The following is a 20,590-nucleotide window of genomic DNA, read 5'->3' on the forward strand; positions in this document are numbered from 1 at the left end:
TACTTTGGCCACCTCATGCAAAGAGTTGACTCACTGGAAAAGACTCTGATGCTGGGAGGGACTGGGGGCAGGAGGAGAAGGGGACGACAGAGGATGAGATGGCTGGATGGCATCACCGACTCGATGGATATGAGTCTGAGTGAACTCCGGGAGTTGGTGATGGACAGGGAGGCCTAGCGTGCTGCGATTCATGGGGTCACAAAGAGTTGGACATGACTGAGCGACTGAACTGAACTGAACTGAACTGAAGGTGACTGACAGCAATGGGTAAATTAAGTCATGCTGCTAATTTATCTCCAAAGGTTTATTTAACACATCAGAAATATTTTTTCTCTTAACATGAAGAAAAATCAATGAAGTGTGCACAAGTTTATGGTATTAAAATGTAGTATACAGATTTAGATTTTCTTTCTGAACAACAAATACAAGGAAAGGGGGTCTTAAATTTCTGATGCTTCACTTAAAGTTAAAATTCTAGTTCTTCAAAATCACCTTAGGGTTAAACACTGTAGAAACCCAACATGTTTTTATTACATTGGGTTCATATTTAAAAGCAAATATCTGAATTTCTCCAACCAATCAAAACCGCAGTCAGTTCAAATTCTTGCCTTTTACTTATGTCCTGCTGTCAGACAAAATCTGTTGTAAGTTTGGCAATAAGTATCCATCTTCCCCTTCCATCTATGAGATGAACCATCAGTAGTATCCTAGACCTTAACCATCATCACATACTGAATATGCCCATTGAATTAAGATTTAGACTCCAATTTAATCTCCTAACTTTGTTGAAGAGGCTTCCCAAATCCTAAATGATACAAAAGGATGCTTAGTCCCACATAAAATGGGTTAAATGCTTTGTTGCTTTCTTTGATTTTTTTTTTTTTTTTAATTTTTGGTGGGGGAGGTGGCGTGTACATTATTTCTGTGAAGGCTTGATGGCTTTCAAGATAATAGTTCCCACTTACTGTGTTTAAGAGCCTTCCATGTATTATCTTATATTTAATCCTCTCAACAACCCCCAAAATATTATCATTCCCATTGTACAGATGAAGAAATGGAAGCTTAGAGCAATTTGTTCCAATGTAACATAGCTAAACAAGATGCAAAGCCAGGATCTGAGTCCAAATCAGTCTGGCTCTAAACTAGAGCCTGTATTTTTAACTATGCTGTCTCGCAAGATGAGGATATACTTTTTTGGTTCTCAGCAGCTCACATTTCCAGGTGTAAGACACTAAATAGTCCATGTACTGTACTTGAGAATAAAATTGTGTACTGGAGTGAAAGACATCAACACTTACAGGTTTATTTTTGGCTGAGAAGCAGCTCATTGATTTTATGTTTGACCTCTCTCTACCAGAAAATAAATAGAAGCAGCAATAAAAACTGCATATTGGTGGCAAAGAGAAAAATATATGGAGCAGAAGAGGCAAGAAGCAAAAAGAAAATGTCAAAGTAAGCAAAAGGCACCAAGAGGACAGAAATAGAAAAAAGAACAGGAGATAGAAACTCAAAAGTCCCAAGCTGCAAGATTATCATGAAACACATACAGTCATCCCTCAGTATCTGCAGGGGATTGGTTCTAGAATACCTCCTACCCCTTGCCCAGTACTAAAATCTGAGAATACTCAAGTCCCTAATATAAAATAGCACAATATTTGCATATAACCAATGTACATCCTTTCATATATATTAAATCATCACTAGAGTACTTATAATACTTAATACAATGTAAAAGCAATGTAAACAGTTGTAAATAAAATGCTAGCAGTTCCCAGTGAGTGGCAAATTCAAGTTTTGCTTTTCAGAATTTTTTTTTTTCTGAAGATTTTTGTTTCATGCTTGGTTGAATCTGTGGATTCAGAACCTTTGCATAGGGAGGGCCATGCAAAGGGACCCTTTGCAAAGGAAACTGTGTTCCCTTTGTCTACGAGTATTTTATTGATGACACGAGAAATGAAGCTCAGTTCTTAAAGAGCTGCAAATTCTCATGTCTTGGGCTTCCCAGGTAGTGCTAGTGGTAAGGAACCCGTCTGCCAATGCAAGAGACACAGGAGACATGGGTTTGAACCAACTGTGAACATCCGCTGGATTACAGAAAAAGCAAGGGAATTAAAAAATCTACTTCTGCTTCATTGACTACACTAAAGCCTTCGACTATGTGGATCACAACAAACTGTGGAAAATTCTTAAAGAGATGGGAATACCAGACCACCTTAGCTGTCTCCTGAGAGACCTGTATGTAGGTCAAGAAGCAAACAGAACCAGACATGGAACAACGGACTGGTTCAAAATTGGGAAAGGAATACGTTATGGCTGTATACTGTCACCCTGTTTATTTAACTTACATGCAGAGTACACCATGCGAAATGCTAGGCTGGATGAATCACAAGCTGGAATCAAGACTGCTAGGAGAAATATGAACAACAAGAGAATATGCAGATGATACCACTCTAATGGCAGAAAGTGAAGAGGAACTAAAGGGCCTCTTGATGAAAGTGAAAAAGGAGAGCTGGCTTAAAAACTGGCTTAAAACTCAACATTCAAAGAAGATCATGGCATCTGGTCCCATCACTTCATGGCAAATAGATGGGGAAAAAGTGGAAACAGTGACAGATTTTATTTTCTTGGGCTCCAAAATCACTGCAGATGGTGACTGCAGCCATGAAATTAAAAGATGCTTGCTCCCTGGGAAGTAAAGCTATGACAAACCTAGACAGCATTTTAAAAAGCAGAGACAACTCTTTGCTGACAAAGGTCCATATAGTCAAAGCTATGGTTTTTTCCAGTAGTCATGTATGGATGTGAGAGTTGGACCATAAAGAAGGCTGAGCCCCAAAGAATTGATGCTTTTGAACTGTGGTGCTGGAGAAGACTCACGAGAATCTCTTGGACTTCAAGAAGATCAAACCAGTCTATCCTAAAGGAAATCAACCCCGAATACTCACTGGAAGGACTGATGCTAAAGCTGAAGCTCCAATAGTCTGGCCACAAGAGCAGACTCCTTAGAAAAGACCCTGATACTGGGAAAGATTGAGGGCAAGAGGAGAAGAGGAAGACAGAGGATGAGATGGTTGGATGGCATCAGTGACTCAATGGACATGAGTTTGAGCAAATTTGGGGAGACAGTGAAGGATGTGGAAGCCTGGCGTGCTGCAATCCATGGGGGTCACAAAAAGTTGGACATGTCTTAGCAACTGAACAACAAATGAACAACAACTTACCTAAATCAATCATGATACATCCTTAACATGGAATAATGTGTAGCTATTTAAAATGTTATAGCAGACCATTTAATGTTACAGGAAAATGCTCATGGTATTTTCCTCTATAAACAAAAAAGACTACAAATATAGAGAGATGGGCACCAATTTGTTAAAAGAAGTATATGAATAACATAACATAATTATAATAGTGGCTTTATCTCTGGATGATTTATGACTTTCTTCTTTGCAATTTAGGATTTCTCCTTTTTCTTTGATTCCCAAACTGCCAACAATAAAAAGCTGTTACTTTGTGAGAGGAACCATCATCACTATTATTTTCAAAACTTTTTCATCAACTGAAACAGAAACGCTGTAACTTGTATTCCCTCTGCCCCCTAGCTCCTAGTAACTCTATTCTCTCCTTTTGGTTTCTATAAATTTGCCTATTCTAGATACCTCATCTAAGTGAAATAATACATTTACTTTTTTCTGTCTGGCTTATTTCACTTGGCAAAATATCTTCAAGGCTTACACACATTGTAACATGTATCATAATTTCATTCCTTTCTATTGCTATTCCACTGTAAGTATATACCACATTTTGTTTATATAGTCATCTGCTGATGGACACTGGATTGTTTTCATCTTTTGGCTATTGTGAATAATGCTGCTATGAATATTCCTGTGTACAAGTTTTGTTTAAATATCTGTTTCCAATTCTTTTGGGTGCATACCTACCTAAGAACAGAATTCCTAGATCACTTGTTAATTCTATGTTTACCTTTTTGAGGGACCACCAAACTGTTTTCCACAAAGGCTGCAACATTGTATGTTCTCACCTGCGGTCCACAAAGGTTCCAACTTCTCCACACCCTCTCCAACACTTATTTTCATTTTAAAAGTACAGTCATTCTAGTGGGGTATGAAGTGGTATATCACTGTGGCTTTGATTTGTATTTCTCTTATTAATTATGCTGAGCATCTTTTCAAGTGCTTATTGGTCAGGTGGCAAAACATCTATTCAAGTCCTTTGCTCAGTTTTGATTGTTGCTTTTCTTGTTTGTTTGCTTTTTGGCCACCCCATGCAGCACGTAGGATCTTCCCTGACCAGGGATTGAAACCATGACCCCTGCAATGGGAGCACAGTCTTAATCACTGGACTGCCAGGGAAGTCCTTTTACTCTGAATTTGGTTGTTCCGTTCTTTTGGTTGTTGCTATTGTTGAGATGCAGGAGTTTTTATATACTCTGGATATTAATTATCAGGTATATTATTTGCAAATATTTTTCCCATTTTGTGAGTTGTCTTTTTTCATTATCTTGATAGTGTCTTTTGATGAGCAAAATGTTTTAATTTCATGAAATTCAATTTATCTATTTTTTCTTTTTTTGCCCTGTGCTTTTGGTGTCATATCCAAGGATCAAAGCATCACTTTTTAAATCATTTTTAAAAATGTAATTTTAAAAAACATCAGGGGGAAAAAGTAGTTGCTAATAGTGGGGTAGAAAATGTAGGAGGAAGTATAGTTTACTTTCTCTCATTCTGAATACAAAGCACAGCATAACACAGCTTAAAACGAAGACTGTTTTAAGGATCCAGATCCCTCCTTTTCCTAGAACATGACCTGGTAGAGGAGCTCTTGGTCCAAAGGTGCGTATAAACGCCTCTCTACTTCATGAATCAACTATACCTCAATAAATGAAAACAGTTCAGAACAACATTAAAATGTTTGGGGGAATATTGTGAAAATCACCATAAGAATTACTTCTTGTAAAAAAAAAAGATTAGACTGGATCAAGGGCTTGTCAATTTGTCTCACCAACTACAGATGGCATGTCAGACCTTTGTTCAGTGTCCACTTCGGACTTAAAAACTAGTAAGCATTTGGCAACAGCCCTTTGGTATCAAATGATTTTATACATTTTATGCAATTTACAATTGATCCCCAAGACTCACATCTCAAGAGAAGCTCTGGTAAAAAGATTTACTCCTGGGTGTGTGAACACTAGTCCTGTTATTTAAAACAAAACAAACCTGTTTCTTTGTTAGTCTCTTCTTTAAAAAGCTTGTCACCTTAGAAAAAGAGCTAAACCTAATGGGAATGGTTAATAATAAACACTAATGGTTGTCGCTGACATTTTTTACATTGGTGCCAAATTGTTGTTCAATTTAGTCCTATCTGGGCTTCCCTGATAGCTCAGTTGGTACAGAATCCACCTGAAATGCAGGAGACCCCTGGTTTGATCCCTGGGTCGGGAAGATCCGCTGGAGAAGGGAAAGGCTACCCACTCCAGTATTCTGGCCTGGAGAATTCCATGGACTGCATAGTTCATGGGGTCGCAAAGAGACACGACTGAGCAACTTTCACTTCACTTCACTTAGTCCTGTCCTATAGAAGCTGAGTATGCTTTTCAGCTGTGCTCTTTGCATTCCTGGTAAAGTCCTCCTTACCCTTCCCAAGCCTCTTATCTGGGCCAATGGTAAACAATCAGTATATATAGCCACCACTAAATAATCAAGAGCCTACTAATGGGCTCTGTGTAGTCCAAGTTCTTTCTAAAGGGGAAAGACAGACATGTTTGTCTACTAATGTTAGGAGGGAAATGCATCTGTGGCAAATCTCAGCTCCCAGTCAACACTAGTTTCAGGTCTTCTAGTCGTCTCTAGCGACACAGATAAGAGAGAGAGACCATAAGAAAGTCAGTAAGTCACAGCTTCTGGAAGCCTGTAGCACACGTGCAGTTGGCCAGCAGCAGTGTAGTACAGGAAAGCGGCTAGCAGGGAGTTACAGGGGATGCTGGTGAGGAAGGCTGGTTTGAAACTGTGGGTGCTACTACCTCCATGGAAGCCTCAACTAGGGGAATGGAGGAATCGCTCACTTCCCATAGCTTATCTCTGGTACATTAATGAATAATATTTAATCTTGCCAAGTGATAAGAGATTATGCAAATTTATGAGGACTGTTTCTTCCATGACAAAAGTTCAAATCACAGATGCAGAGAAAGGGTGAATATAATCAGAAATTCACAAGAGTGAGCAGCATTCAGAAATTCTGAAAAGGCCAGGGAAAATTAGGACCATCTGTGTTTCATCTACCAACTAAGATTTTTTTCCCTGTAAGTTGGTTATTATCTGAAAACCACTTTTTTATGGGTTTGCTATGTAGTAACATCAGGAACTTTGGTAAAGAGTGTCATATTTCAAGGAAAACTCTAGTCCCAAATCTGTCTACTGCAGTGAAAATTATTAGAAAGAATGTTTTGCTATCTATAAATTCTATGTCTTATCAAGCCTCATGCAGGCAGAACTTAAAATCAGCTTAACAGCAACATTTCCAGGTTTTTATCTCACTTATCCTAGGAATTCATCTTCAAGTCATAGATTTGACTGTAGGGAAGGATCAAATCATGTATGGATCTTTTAAAACCAGAAACCCAAAGGCAGAAATGTGGTTATTATTCCTTTAAAGAGAACATCTGAATACTTTCAAAGAGAATCTACACTTTCCAGGAGCCCTTTACTAACATTCTAAGTAGAAATCTGTTAAGTTATCCAATAGAGCAATTTGGGATAAAGTCTTCTGCAGAAGTGTTTGAAACCTATGGAGCGGTGGTTCCCAGCTTGCTGCACATTGGATGTACCTGGAGATCTTTAAAAAAATATTGACACCTGGCTCCCACCTACAGTCATTCTGATTTCATTTAACTCGGTGAGACCTCAGCATCAGGGCTTTTTAAGTCCCTGCCCCCACATTCTAATGGGCAGCAAAGGTGTTCTAGGCATGACAGAAAACAAATATCCTAAACCCTTATTTCTGGGATCCTCTGGGGCAGAATGAGCCAAACAAAGTACAAAGGTAATACCCATCAGCCGGGAACCCTTTTCACATGACTATGGTGTTTTCTCTCCACAGAAATTCAAGTAAAATAATAGAGACCAGCTGAAACCATTATCAGGCAAGTACCAATTAGGGTAGTAGGTTAGGTAGATCTGATGCTAAAACTCTAAGCAGGAAAACTATATTCAAGTATACGTTAGAGGTGTAAGGCCAAAGTGGAACATCCACCCAGTGTAATCCACTCCACCCCCAGACCATGGGGACCAAGAGGTTGAGGAGGAAAGCTAAAGATCTAACAGTTCCTCCTCCCACCTACAAGTTCCCACACCATGGAAACTGTGTAAGTGTAACAGAGGCTGCTTCACCACACCCTTAAATCTCACACCCTCCCTTTCGTCTTGGTAAGGCAACCACACTGTATACCCATCGTGAGAGGTGGCTCAGAGAGACCATCACGCCTTTGGTTGTCCATCTGAAGTCTTTATCTGAAAACCTCTGGGTCTAAGAAGGAAGGTATCATCTCAGTGGGACAGTTTTGAGGAAATACTTGCCTGGGGTTGAGATGGAATCACACCTGGCCACAGTTTTACTGCTTTTAAGACCTTGTAGGAAGAATCAAGATAAGAACATAGCTAGGGGATAGCCTACAAGAGGTACTTTTCCTTTCAGCCCTCTTCAGCTAGAGGTTGAGAGAGGTAAGTAGCTGCTGAAGCTTCTTTGTCTTGCTGGTAATCTCCACTTGGCATTTTCACGGTTTGTTAACAGAGCAGAACTGAACCACATTGTGGCTCTCAGAGCCAAGGAGGGGAGGAGGGGAAAGTAATGTAGCAGAGGAACAGCTGGGATCATGGGGTGGATGCTCTTCTGCCCAGACTGGCTTGGGAAGCAATGCCTCTCATTAGTATGTGCAGTTCTAGATTTCCTTCCTTTCTCTAACTTGTGACAAAAATTATTCTGAAATTTTCGATGGCCTCTGTTATGGGCTGAATTGTGTCCCCATCAGCCCAAAAAAAGGTTGACTACTGAAGTCTGAACTCCCAGTACTTCAGACTGTGACCTTATTTTGAAACAGGGTCCTTACAGAGATAATCAAATTTCAATGAGGTTATTTAAATGGGCTCTAATCCAATATGACTGGTGTCCTAATAAAAAGGATAAATTTGGACATAGTGACAGATGCACTCAGAAAGAAGAAAATGTGAAGGCACACAGGGAAAAGAAAGCCATGTGAGGGACTTCCTGGTGGGCCAGTGGTTAAGACTCCACACTTCCAGTGCTTCCACTGCAGGGGGTGCGAGTTCAATCCCTGGTCTGGGAACTAAGATCCCACATGCCATGGTGTGGCAAAAAAACAAAGAAAAGAAAAGAAAGCCATGTAACTGGAGTGATGGCACCTACAAGCCAAGGGACACCAAGGATTGCTGCAAACACCAGATGCCAGAAGAAGCAAGGCAAGACTCTCCCCTTGAACTGCCAGAGACAGCACAGCTCTGCCAACACCTGAATTTCTGACTTCTAGCCTCCAGAACCATGAGACGATAAATCTGTCATTTTAAGTCACCCAACTTTTGGCACGTTGTTATGGCAGCCCACCAACAGCAGAGTGGTATTGATTAAACAGGTCAGATTTTACTTTAACTAGCTTCAGTGAATTACTGCCACTAGCCAAGGAGATTATAGTCCAGGTCAGCAGTTCACCAACAAGGTAGGTGGAGAACAGTGGTGATGGCAGCAAATCATAAATCTTGGGAACTGTTTCACAATAAACATGCCCAAGCTCCATCCTGAACCTGATGATTCAGAATATGAGCATGGGGGAGGGGTGGGGAGGGTAGCTAACATGTATTTTAAACAATCTCCTCAAGTGATATCACTGACTTTCTCTGATTTTGCACCACCTGCCAACTGAGTAATACTAAGCTTAAATAAAAGGATAAAACTTTAGGTCTTCCCCTAAATTGATCTGTAGATTCAATGTAATTCCAATCAAAATTCTCAACAGGTTCCCCCCTGACCCAAGTAAAAGTTCACAAGCTGATCCTAAAATTTATATGGAAATACCAAAGGCCAAGGACAGCCAAGGCAATCCTGAAGTACCATAAAGTTGGAGGATTTACACTACTAGATAGCAAGACGTATGAAGTTATAGTCATTTAGACAGGGTAGCACTGACACAGACTAGACAAATGGATGACCAGAACAGAAGAGAGAGCCTAGAAATAAATCCACTTATATATCAGTTGATTTATGACTTATGTGACACTGAAGTTCAGTGGGGGAAAGGATGGTCTTTTCAGTAAGGTGCTAGGTCAGTTAGGTATCCATATGAAAAAAACAGAATCTTGGCTCCTTATTCACACCCTAAACAAAAATCAAATTCAGATGCATTACAGATCTAAAGGGGAAAAGAAAAACAATAAAATTTCAGGAAAAAAAAGGAGAATATCTTCATTATTTTGGGAAAGGCAAAGTTTTCTTAAACAGGACATAAAAAGCATTAACAAAAAAAAAAAAAAAATGAAACCAAAAAAACTAGCCTTTATACAGAGAACTTCCATTCATGAAAAGGTACCATTAAGAGAAAATACAGGAAACAGGAGAAGATATTTATGATATGTACATCGAACAAAGGACTCCAAACCATACTATAAAGAGAACTCCTAACAAATCAGTAAGAAGAAAACATACAGCCCAATTCAAAAATAGATAAAAGATTTGAACATGTACTTCACAAAATGGGATTTCCAAACGTCCAATAAGTATATGTTTAATTTCATGACTTATCATGGAGATGCAAATTAATACTATAGTGAGATACCATTACCCATCAACCAGAATGGCTAAAATGAAAAAGACATAATGTCAAGTGTTGACAAGGATACAGAGCAACCAGGATTCTAATTGGAAGTAGGAGTTATAAATTGGTTCAGACACTTTGGGAAATTGGCAACGTCTATTAAAACTGATCATATGTTTACCTTATGACCTAGGAATTTCATTCCTAAATATATACAGAATAGAAATGTGTACATATATTCCCCCAAAAGACATGTACAAAAATTTTCACAGCAACACTTTTCATAATAGCTCCAAACTGAAAACAACCCAATGTCCATCAACAACTGAGTAAATAAGTAGTGTTATATTCACACTATATTCACGAAATACTGTTAAAAAAAAAGAGAGAGAGAATAAACAAAGTACAACTACATGCAACAACATGATGAATTTCACTGGCATAATGCTGAACAGCTACAAGGATATACAAACACACAAGTAAGTACATATTCTATTTAGGTTCAAAATGGGTAACACTATCTTGAAAACTCAAGGACCTGTATAATACTTTTATTTATATTATTGTTGAATAAGATCTATTAACATAAAAACAAAGACTTGGGGTTTGTGACTCCTGTAGGTCAGTGCCAGGATCAGCTGGAATGCAGACTAATTTTACCCTTTAGGCAGTCTGTCCAGCCTCCAGTGTGGCAGACCAGTCTGGAATCTAAAGCAGCAGCATGTGAGGGTGGGGGTGGGGTTCCCACTTTCTTTCTCCATATTGATACTTGATTTTGGTAGATTTAAAAAATACAACAATTCAAAGGAACACAGTAAAAGCTAAAAAGCAGAGGCGAGTTTGCTAAATGGGAAGATGCACTGTGTTCCAAGTGTACTGAATGAAATAGGAAAAATTTCAAAAGATGGGAATAATCAGAGTCAAATAAGGAGAAAGCAGGTTGTTCACTGAATTAGTTCAGGGTTAAAATTTTCATTTGATTATGAACTCAATGGGGGTAGAAAATTATTTGATAGCAGTCTTTCAGGCTTTTTCGAGACATCCTTAAGAGAAAATAGAGTACAACTTGTGGGAGGGGAACTGCTCAATTTCTCACCATAGCCTTTTTGTCATAGACCTTGTTGCTATGGAGAAGGCCATGAAGGCAGCAACTGAGGGAAATAAAGGATCTGGCAGCAGTAAGCACAGGGACAGTGGTTTAAACAGAAATTCCTTATGTAATTAGCAAGTAGCAGCGCCTATAAATGACACACTTTCCATTTTTTCTTAACCCCTAACCCTCTAAAAGTACATGGGCCTGGCTTGCCACTATAATTTCAGAGGAGCCTAAATGGGCCTAACAAAGCCCAAGCCTGGCAGACAAAACACATGGCCATTTAGCAGGGCTGCCTCATGCCAGGGGGAAGCATCTACCTACCTACCCTATCCTGGGGAAATTATCTCCAGCTGCCTAAATTACAAAGTTGATGCCCTATGATTTCTTTGTTCTGAAAAGCCTAAGGGAGATGGGATAATGAAGTAGCAGAAGAGGTAGAGAACAGCCTCTCGTTTCACAGAGTAGTCAAGAGACAGAGAGGGGGTGCGAGGCGAGAGAGAGAAAGAATATGAGAATCTCACTGGTGTCATTAAGAGGCAGCAGCAGCGACCTGCAAGCAAAGCTCTGTCTAAACTGGTCTGAAACTACTGCTGTGGGAGAAAAAGGCTAGTTGCCAAGTTTGTTAACAGCTTCTGCCCATCATAGTTACAGCGGCTTTAACAATCAGGGCAGGGCCAGGACCTGTTTTGAGCAGCACTGTTAGCACTGAAACAGGAGGGTACAACGACATCTTCAGCAGATCTCGCCACAACCAATGATGAACAAAGACAATCCCTCTTCTGTTCCACACAAATGATCAGGGAATCATAAATATCAGAACAGAAAGGACCACAGAGCTATGCAGTCCACCCTCTTCATTTTACAAATGAGCAAACTAAATCCCAGACCAGTTAAATAACCTCATCAACAGGACAAGAAAATGTGAAGGTCTCTAACAGGGTCCTTCTCCCTTGGAATCATACGTCAAAGCTGAATTAGCTGGGGACAGTGATCAGCCCCCCACTTTAGACCAGAACTATATTTACTGCCTAGGTATCACTTACCAAGGTTTACACAGAAGTATCAGGAACTAAACTGTTAAAGGATAGCATTAGTAACAACATGGGTCTTTTTTTCAGCCCATCTGAGAAGCTTCTGTTACTGAAATATCAAAAGAATCTCATTTGAAATAACTCTTACCTATCTGGCAAGCCCAAATCCTGGCCACCTTGTTGCCTGATTGTCCTTTGCTGGTGGGCAGGGAGGAGGTAGGTAAGAGTGCACAAAAGAATCTCTCTGTTTGGAGATTAGTTTATTTTGCAATTTGCAAAATGCAACTCAAAAAATAGTCTGTAACTGAAATTTTTCCTTAGGGCTTTGGGATTCAAATACATGACAGTGGACAGATAACATGATCCATCAGGGTGTACAAACATGTAACTGCCCTAAAGCATCCCCTAGGAGTAAACTGCTAGGTGGGAAGAATGTGCTGGCTGTTGCTTTGCTGTATAGGAGGCGCTGGGAGAAAGTTAAGTATTGATTTCCCTAATGTTTCCTTTGTGTGTCTGCTGTTGCCATGTGGTGGTCTGTTGCTATGAAGATCTGTGGTGCCAGACAATGGCTGCTAGACTCTTTATGACTGTGCTATGGGTACAGCTGATTCTGCAGGAGTCAGGCTGGTAAGCAACTGGCTAAGCAGTGGAGAAACCCCGGTCACTGTGAACCATCTCTCTCTAGGTAAGTGCTGCCCGAGGGGAGGCTGAAGGTGAAAGAGTATTAATCAAGCTAAGGAAAAAGAACAATCAGAGGCGATTTTGAGACCCATCTTAACTTTTCAGCGTGCTTGTGCTTAGTCTCTCAGTCGTGTCCAACTCTCTGTGACCCCATGGACTGTAGCCACCAGGCTCCTCTTTCCATGGGGATTCTCCGGGTAAGAATACTGGAGTGGATTGCCATGCCCTCCTCCAGGGGATCTTCCTAACCCAGGGATCGAACCCAGGTCTCCTTCATTGCAGGCGAATTCTTTATCATCTGGACTACCAGAGAAGCCCAAGAATACTGGAGTGGGTAGCCGTTCCCACAGGGCATCTTTCTGACCCAAGAATCGAACCAGCGTCTCCTGCATTGCAGGCAGATTCTTTACCAGCTGAGCTATCAGGGAAGCCCCAACTTTTCAGTACAAATATCTAAAATTAGATTATTTCACAGTTCACATACATACTTTCTTATATCAGAATCACAGAGTAACCAAGGGTAACTATCAAGGTTATCATCTTCATGCAAGATTAATGGACAGCCTCTTCGTTTTAGTGAGAACAACAAAGACCCACAGCTGGGATATGTAAGCAGATGAGGATAAAGAAGCGCTGAAGCAGGTTCTCAGCGGAGCTACCACAGGCAAACTAACTTCCTGCTAAGCAAAACCACTGCCTACTACTCTGATAATGAGAAAACTTCGGCCCACAGACCGAAGTACAGGGCTGAACCACCGAGTCTGAAGCAGGGCCAATTGTTCTGCTAGGTAACAGGGGCCACAGTACACAGAAATCACCCGGGGTCTTGGAGATGTCACCTATTTACCTGCCCTCATCCTCCTCCATAGATAACCTTTCTTTCCATCTCAGAGCACATATACACTTTCAGAATATTTGTAATTTAAAGACCACCTAGCCCCCATGATGTTCAATATGGTAAACCACTAGCTATAAAGAATATTTAAATTTAATAAAAATTAAAATTCAGTTCCTCAGTTCAGTGAGCCACATTTCAGGTGCTCAAATATCATGTGTCACTAGACTATCATTTTGGAGAGTCTCTTTCCTCCACAAAAAGTTCTACTGGACAGGACAGACCTAGCCCAAGGTCCCATAAATTAGAAATCTCATGCCAGGAGAAGTTCAGAGACTTATCCATGATCACACTGCTTGCTAACTGTATAATCTGTTCTGGAATCCAACTCTCCAGACTCTAGTTCAGAGGTATTTGTTCTGTACTACTATGCCTTTAGAGCACTATTATTCCTTGGAACAACTCACCTTAAACAGCTGCAGACACTCTTAGCTGCTGGACTAAAAATATATACCCTGATGTGGAGCTGGGGATGCGCAGCCTTTTCATGTTTGTGCGCATGGATGACAAAACCTTTTCCAATCACAAAAATTGAGAACTTTCTCCTACCCACCAAATCATTAAGCTAGAATTCAGCTTTGGAAGACAGGCCAAGCTTATCATAGACCTTTTCATACCCTCTGACATACCAGGGATTTGTATTCCTTCCTACTTCAAAACTGTGGTCTTAGGGCTTCCCTGGTGGTCCAGTGGTTAAAATCCACCTTGCAACGCAGGGGACATGGGTTCAATCCCTGGTCCAGGAAGACCCAACATGCCTTGGAGCAACTGAGCCCTCATACTCCAACTACTGAGCCCACAGGCTTAGAGCCTGTGCTTGACAGTAAGAGAAGGCAGCACAGCGAGAAGCCTGCACACTGCAACAAAGAGCAACAACCCCCCCGCCCCCCGCCATGCTGCAGTTGCTTTTAAGTCAATCTTAAAAACGAAAAGTATACCCCATTAAAAAAAATTGGTCTTACAGCATTACAACTTCTGTCTTTCCAATTTCAGAGATGTTTTAAGCAGGTTTTCTACATGGAATGGGAGGATGAACCTAGATAGATTATCAAAACTTTTTTTTTTACCAGCAGAATCCTCTTCAAATATAGTTTTTCAAAGGAGTTTAACACATAAATCATCCAAAAGTAGAATGGCTCTGGGCTGCATCTGGTTGGGTAGCAGAGGTGGAGCTGGAGCCTGCCCACTCAACACCTCTCCCCCCTTATGACTGCTTCTGAGGTTCCTCCATGCTCATGTTGCTCAGAGAATAACTTCAAACCATTTCCTCTGAAAATGTCTGAAGGTTCTATCTCTGACTTTTATAATCTCAAAAGACTGAAGGTGGAAGTCACTGTTTTTTTTTTTAAAGAAAGTATTCAATACCTTACAAAATCCCTCATTATTTTTGATCAATACATAGCAAATGAGCCCGAGAGGCTAATAAAAAATTACCATTTTTACCTACATGCCTAGAACATATGGGTACAAGCACAATTTTATTAATCAAATATTTACTGATTATTTTACTTTTTGTGTAAAGACTGAATTAGTTCTTGGGAGAAATAAAATGATACATAAAATGTGGTTTCTGGTTTCAACCATCTTATAATTTAATAAAGGAGAAAAGATACATAGGAATTGTGGGTGGCATATATTCATGTCACTGTAGTCCTAGAAGAGAAAGAGGATGGTGCAGAATAAATGTATGAAGAAGTAAAGGTCAGACCCCCAAAATTTGGAAAAAGAAATTCACAGACTTAAGTGAACTCCGAAACAGGATAAGCCCAAAGAAGTCCATGTTAGACACATCACACGTCATGATCAAAATGCTGAAAATGACAGAAAAGCTTTGAAAGCAACCAGGGGAAAATAACATATTACTTACAGGGGAACAACTTAAATACATTTAAAGGTGTATTTCTCAGAAACCATGATAGCCAAAAGGAAGTAAAACACTTTTAAAGTGCTAAAAGAAATGTAAACCTAGATTTCTATATAAGAAAAAAATTTTTTAGGAATAAAAGTGAAATAAAGGCATTCTCTGAGAATTAATAGGCAGTGGACCTACTCTAAAAGAATTAATAAAGGAGAATCTTCAGACAGAATGCAAACAACAGAGGGGACTCAGAACATTAGCAATGGAGGAAGAACAACAGAAATGTGAAGTGTCTGGGTAAATATAATAAACTAGTTTCTTGAATTCTTTAAAGTATAAAAGATGACTGAAAGGGAAAAAAATTTAAGTGGTCTGATGGGGTTTTCAGTGTATTAGATGTAATACATAAAACCAGGGGTTTGTAAACTTTTTCAAAAGCTTGACAAAAGGAAATGGATTAGGTGGGAGGCAGATGCTGTTTTACTTTTCTCCTTTGTTTCCAAGCCTGAAGAGTATATGTGATAGCTAGAGCTACATTAGCAATTTCACAATAAGTAAGTAACTTGAAGGAGCCTGGAACACTGATTACACTGAAGCCATCATACCAGCCTTAGATTGCCTACCTTTAGAATTTTCATACATTTACACCATTTTCTGTTTCTAGCAGCCAAACTTCATTCTTAACTCAATGTTTCAACTTTCCCCACTGTGGCACACACAGTAAATGAAAAAACACACTCTGGATAAAGCTGCTTGTCTGGAGGAAAAGGGACGGGGCGGGCACCAGCTGCCACAGGTCCCACCCTAGAGCACACTGAAACAGAAATGGCCAATACGTCAGCATCCTAAAACCCATCAGGAGTTTCCACCTAATGAGTAAAAGGAGGAAGAGGGACTGACACAAGAGAAGCAGAATGACCAATTTAGAAAGAAACATGGGAATCTGGGGAAGTTCCATATTACAAAAGGAAGAGAGGTGAGTTCAGAGAATGAATAAATAGCAGAGCTTCTAAAAGCCTAGGAAGAGCAGAGAGAAAGACCTAGGAAGAGCAGACCTTTGGAAAGCAGATGATCACTGGTATGAGAAATGTTTCAGACAAACGGTAGCAGAAGAAATCTGACGGCAAGATAGATGATAAAGGGCAGGTAAAAAGAGACTGAAAACAGCAATAGCAAGAAGTGAAGAAAAGGGGAGAGGTCAGTAGTTCAAAGGGGTAGCAATGATGAGGAAAATATTTTCACTATAAGCAAGTATTGAAGAGGGAAAGAGCTTAAACAGAAGTGGAAAGCATGAAGATGAAGAAAAAAGTAGATAAAATTCAAGGTGTCAAGTCAAAGAATCTTTGGAATAAGAGATAAAGGAAGTAACAGCATAAGAAAAATACACTTTAATAAAGAGGAGGGAAGCTAGAGAACTTAGGTGGGTGGCTTTGATCTTAGTTATTTAAGAGCACAAGGAGAGAATGAATTGGACTGATGAAATCTTGAGAATGAAGTAAGTCCTGTGGAATGCAAATGTAACAGAGAGATGAAGGGATTGCCAAGCAGCACTGCAAGCTCATTTTATGTCAGCCAGCATAAACTTGCATCAAAAACAGCTCAGTTTTGTGAATTCTTTCATTGTCAGTCTAGGATTGGGGCTGAAAAATGGGAGGTGGAGATTTCCTGAATTTGAGACTGGCAAGATAAGCAGATTAATTTTCTGTTCTATATAAACAAGTGTATAATAAAATTTCATCAATGGTATTAATATTTTTCAGTCTTCACTCTCATGATTGACATATGAAATCATTCATTTTCAAGATGCCATAGTCAACTAGTATTGAATCCATGCTGATTTCAAGGTTTAAAGCCATAAATTATAATAACAAGCTTGGATATGTCCTTATTGGTCATCCAATTCCACTATACTTAAGATATGAGGTAACTAAGGTCCAAAGAAGTTAAGAAACTTGTCCAAGGTCACAACAATAGTGGCAGAAACATAGAGGTCTCCTGATTTTCACTCCAGGGCTCTTTCCAGTATATCACAAATTTGTCTAGAAAGCACATTTGCCAAAGTAAAATATATCACTAGTGATGGCCTTCGACCTAGTGCTGCAGTTTAGAAAGGAGAATCTGTAGCACTTTCCGGAATTCTTATCTAATAAGTCAGCTCTGCCTTTCTTTAAAATACCATAGAAGCCAGTAAGCAATTTTGCCTCAACAGAAGTATATGGTCTTATACACTGAGGTTTCTTATACATTGTTTCCAGGACCGTGGGTTAAGGTAACATTTGTGAACCAGAAATAGACTTGGGACCTGTTATTTTGATTTGAAGTAAGGTAGGACAAGGTGAAATCAGGAAGAAGCAGACCTCTGCATAAATGCTAAGAATATATCTCAAAAAACCAAAGGAAGACAACACAGTCCAGGTTATACCTGGGTCTTCTTAATAGTCCTAAAGTTGAGCCTAGTTAAGGAGGATCTTTGTAGATGCCGATTGAATTACGAACAACCTAAAAAGAGATGAGATCTGCAGGAATTTCAAAATGCCTCCAAGGTAAGGTTTATAGTGAGAAATAGGAAAGAAAGAAGCAACAATGCAGAACAGGTAAGCAAAGAAATCAGGAAGAACTCAGGCCATGACCGCTACACCTGTTCTCTGCAAGGGGGCTCAGTTCTACAGGGAGCGCAGGACCCTCCATTCCCCTCGGAGCCCAAACATTTATAGTTTCTCTCTAAGGCAGAAGGGCTTTTCAGTTTGAAGACAGCAGTCTGCTGGGCAAAGAGACAGAAAGTATAAAAAACTGGGGTAGCAGACAAGAAACCTACACGGCAGGACTTTTTTTTTTAAAGTACATACATATAGTTCTTACTATATATATATATACTGGAAACGGACTCAGTATACTAGGTCTTCTAGATTTGCCAAGAATGACCCTTGCAGGAACTCTCTGTTATCTAAAGATGAAAAGGAATGTGAACCAGCTCTGATCCCAATTCAGACCTTTGTCAACAGACAGTACAGGTGAAGGCCCTCTGGGACGGCCAGAAAGCAGAGTAGAGTGTGTCACTCGAGAACAGTTCTCTTTCCCTTGGGATGAAAGAAAAAGAAGAGAAGAATAAGCCCTGAAACACAATATGTTAAGTGGGGAAAAATACAGTATTAAAAGTAAGAGAACTAACATCTTACAGGTTTAAATAAATTAGAATGATCTTAAACTTGGTGAAAATAATATTTATTCTGAGTTTCAGAGAAGGTATAGAATTCTGGAAAGTATCTAGTACATATATCCTAACATAGATCCAGAAATGACAATGAGATGGTATAAGCATCCATTCATTCAAATAAATATTTGTGAGAGCCTGGCACAGGTGCCAGGCATTAAGTACTGGGGATATAATAGTGAGAAAAAAACAGTTCCTGAGCTCACAGAACTTTTAGAACACTGGAAGAAATAGACATTAATAGAAAAATGCTGGGATTTCCCTGGCGGTCCAGTGGCTAAGACTCCCGTGCTGCCAGTGCAAGGGACCTGGGTTCGATCCCTGCTCAGGTAACTAGATCCCACATGCTGCAAGACCTGGCACAGCCAAATAAATAATATGTTTTAAAAACAGAAAAATGTAATTATACACAATATTACAAATTGTGGCAAGTGCTGTGAAAGTACACAGGGTGCACTGAAAGTGTGTGACAGGGGAACTTTCTAATAGGCTGCCAGTGACAGCCAAGAGTCTTTCATAACAAACAATTAAAAAAAAAATCTATGCTAACATCCCCCTAGTAGGGAGGGAGAACAAGAATCCCCAGATAAAAAGGTAACCATTGTTCTCAGGAGAGGGAAAAGGTTATTAGCTTCATTCTCACAGCTTTTATCAGGTTTACATACACGAAAAGTATATTGCCCTTGGAGAAAATCACTACTATAAAGATGGGTGGAATACAGTAAATTGGCAAGAGATTGATGTTTTTTATCTTCAATATACTGAAGTAATAGGCCCTGAAGTTTGCTTGGTGGCACAGAGCTGTGATCTGGATATGTTTGTAATTCCAACAGACTCTGGCTGTTCAGACACATGGCCATAGGCAGACGACATTTTTAAAATCAGAGATAGCCACTTGTGATTTCCAGACTGTATACTGTATACACACTTACAGTGTCAACTTCTAGGTCAACCTCTCTCTTCACAGTTTCTAACACAATGGGATTATTTTCTTCTTCTTTTTGCATTATGGTCTCAGACACACAATAAAACCTCATCAGCAATGTTATTCTGAAAGCTGAAACTTTACTATATTGCTAACAACAAGAGAGCCAATAACACAGAATTTTTAACCTGCATCACATCAGTGCCTACTGCATGGAAAACTGAATCACAACAAAATATTTAGAGAAACAAAATTTTTTTTTTTTTTTTTTTACTGGAATGATTAAAATGAAATGCCTGAATTTCCATGGGCAGACTGACAAGATAGCTTATGATAATCAGAGATAATTAGCTGTGCTCCTCTGGGCTTCTAAACTCCTCAGAGTGGTGATGCTTTGAAAGCCTGGTTACTGATGCAAAGACCTGATGGGACTCTGAGGCCCAGCCTCTCTAACCACACATTCTTCGACAAGGACTTGGATTCTTTATAAAAAGAATGTATACTGAAATCAAATTGCCATAGATGGTACCAAGGGGATCTAAAATATCTGGTTAAGTCCCTTTGCACCCCTAATTTTTCAGGTTAACAAACTTTCAAAACAGAAGAGATTCTGTTGTCAGGGACAAGCGGAACATCCAAGCAGCAGCACCCTACAGTGAGCCAACTGCTTGCTGAAAGCCTGAAAACAAGACCATGTAAACAGTTCCCTATTGCCTGGGCCTATAAAATCTGTACTAAGTGACAGATGCATAAAGTGGTGTGGGTGGCTGGGCAATGAGGCAACTAGTAGGAAGGAGCTGGCTGTGCCTCCAGGTGTTAAAAAAGGCAAGACTTGCATATTCAATGAGTCAATACTAAGTCAAGACTGACTGTTTTCCATTTCCTTGACTCCCACAGCTGCCCTTTTATTACTTTTTCTCAAGCCTGACCCAAAAGTTCATGTATATTCAAATTCTCCCATATAAAATGATAAGAGAGGGAAACAGTATAGATACAGTTTGAGTTATATGGCCAGCACCTATCAAACGACTGCTTAAGTACCAGGGCCAACACTG

The 20,590-nt window shown here is 39.8% G+C and overlaps 1 protein-coding gene across 4 annotated transcripts in view; it reads right to left on the minus strand.

Moving 5' to 3' along the window:
- ZNF609 (zinc finger protein 609) overlaps positions 1–20,590 on the minus strand; it is a 176,609-nt gene that overhangs the window by 35,111 nt on the left and 120,908 nt on the right. The gene's annotated exons all lie outside the window — the stretch shown is intronic.

The sequence above is a fragment of the Bison bison genome, unplaced genomic scaffold (genome assembly GCF_000754665.1).
Source record: "Bison bison bison isolate TAMUID 2011002044 unplaced genomic scaffold, Bison_UMD1.0 scf7180017864142, whole genome shotgun sequence".
NCBI classification, from domain to species: Eukaryota; Metazoa; Chordata; class Mammalia; order Artiodactyla; family Bovidae; genus Bison; species Bison bison.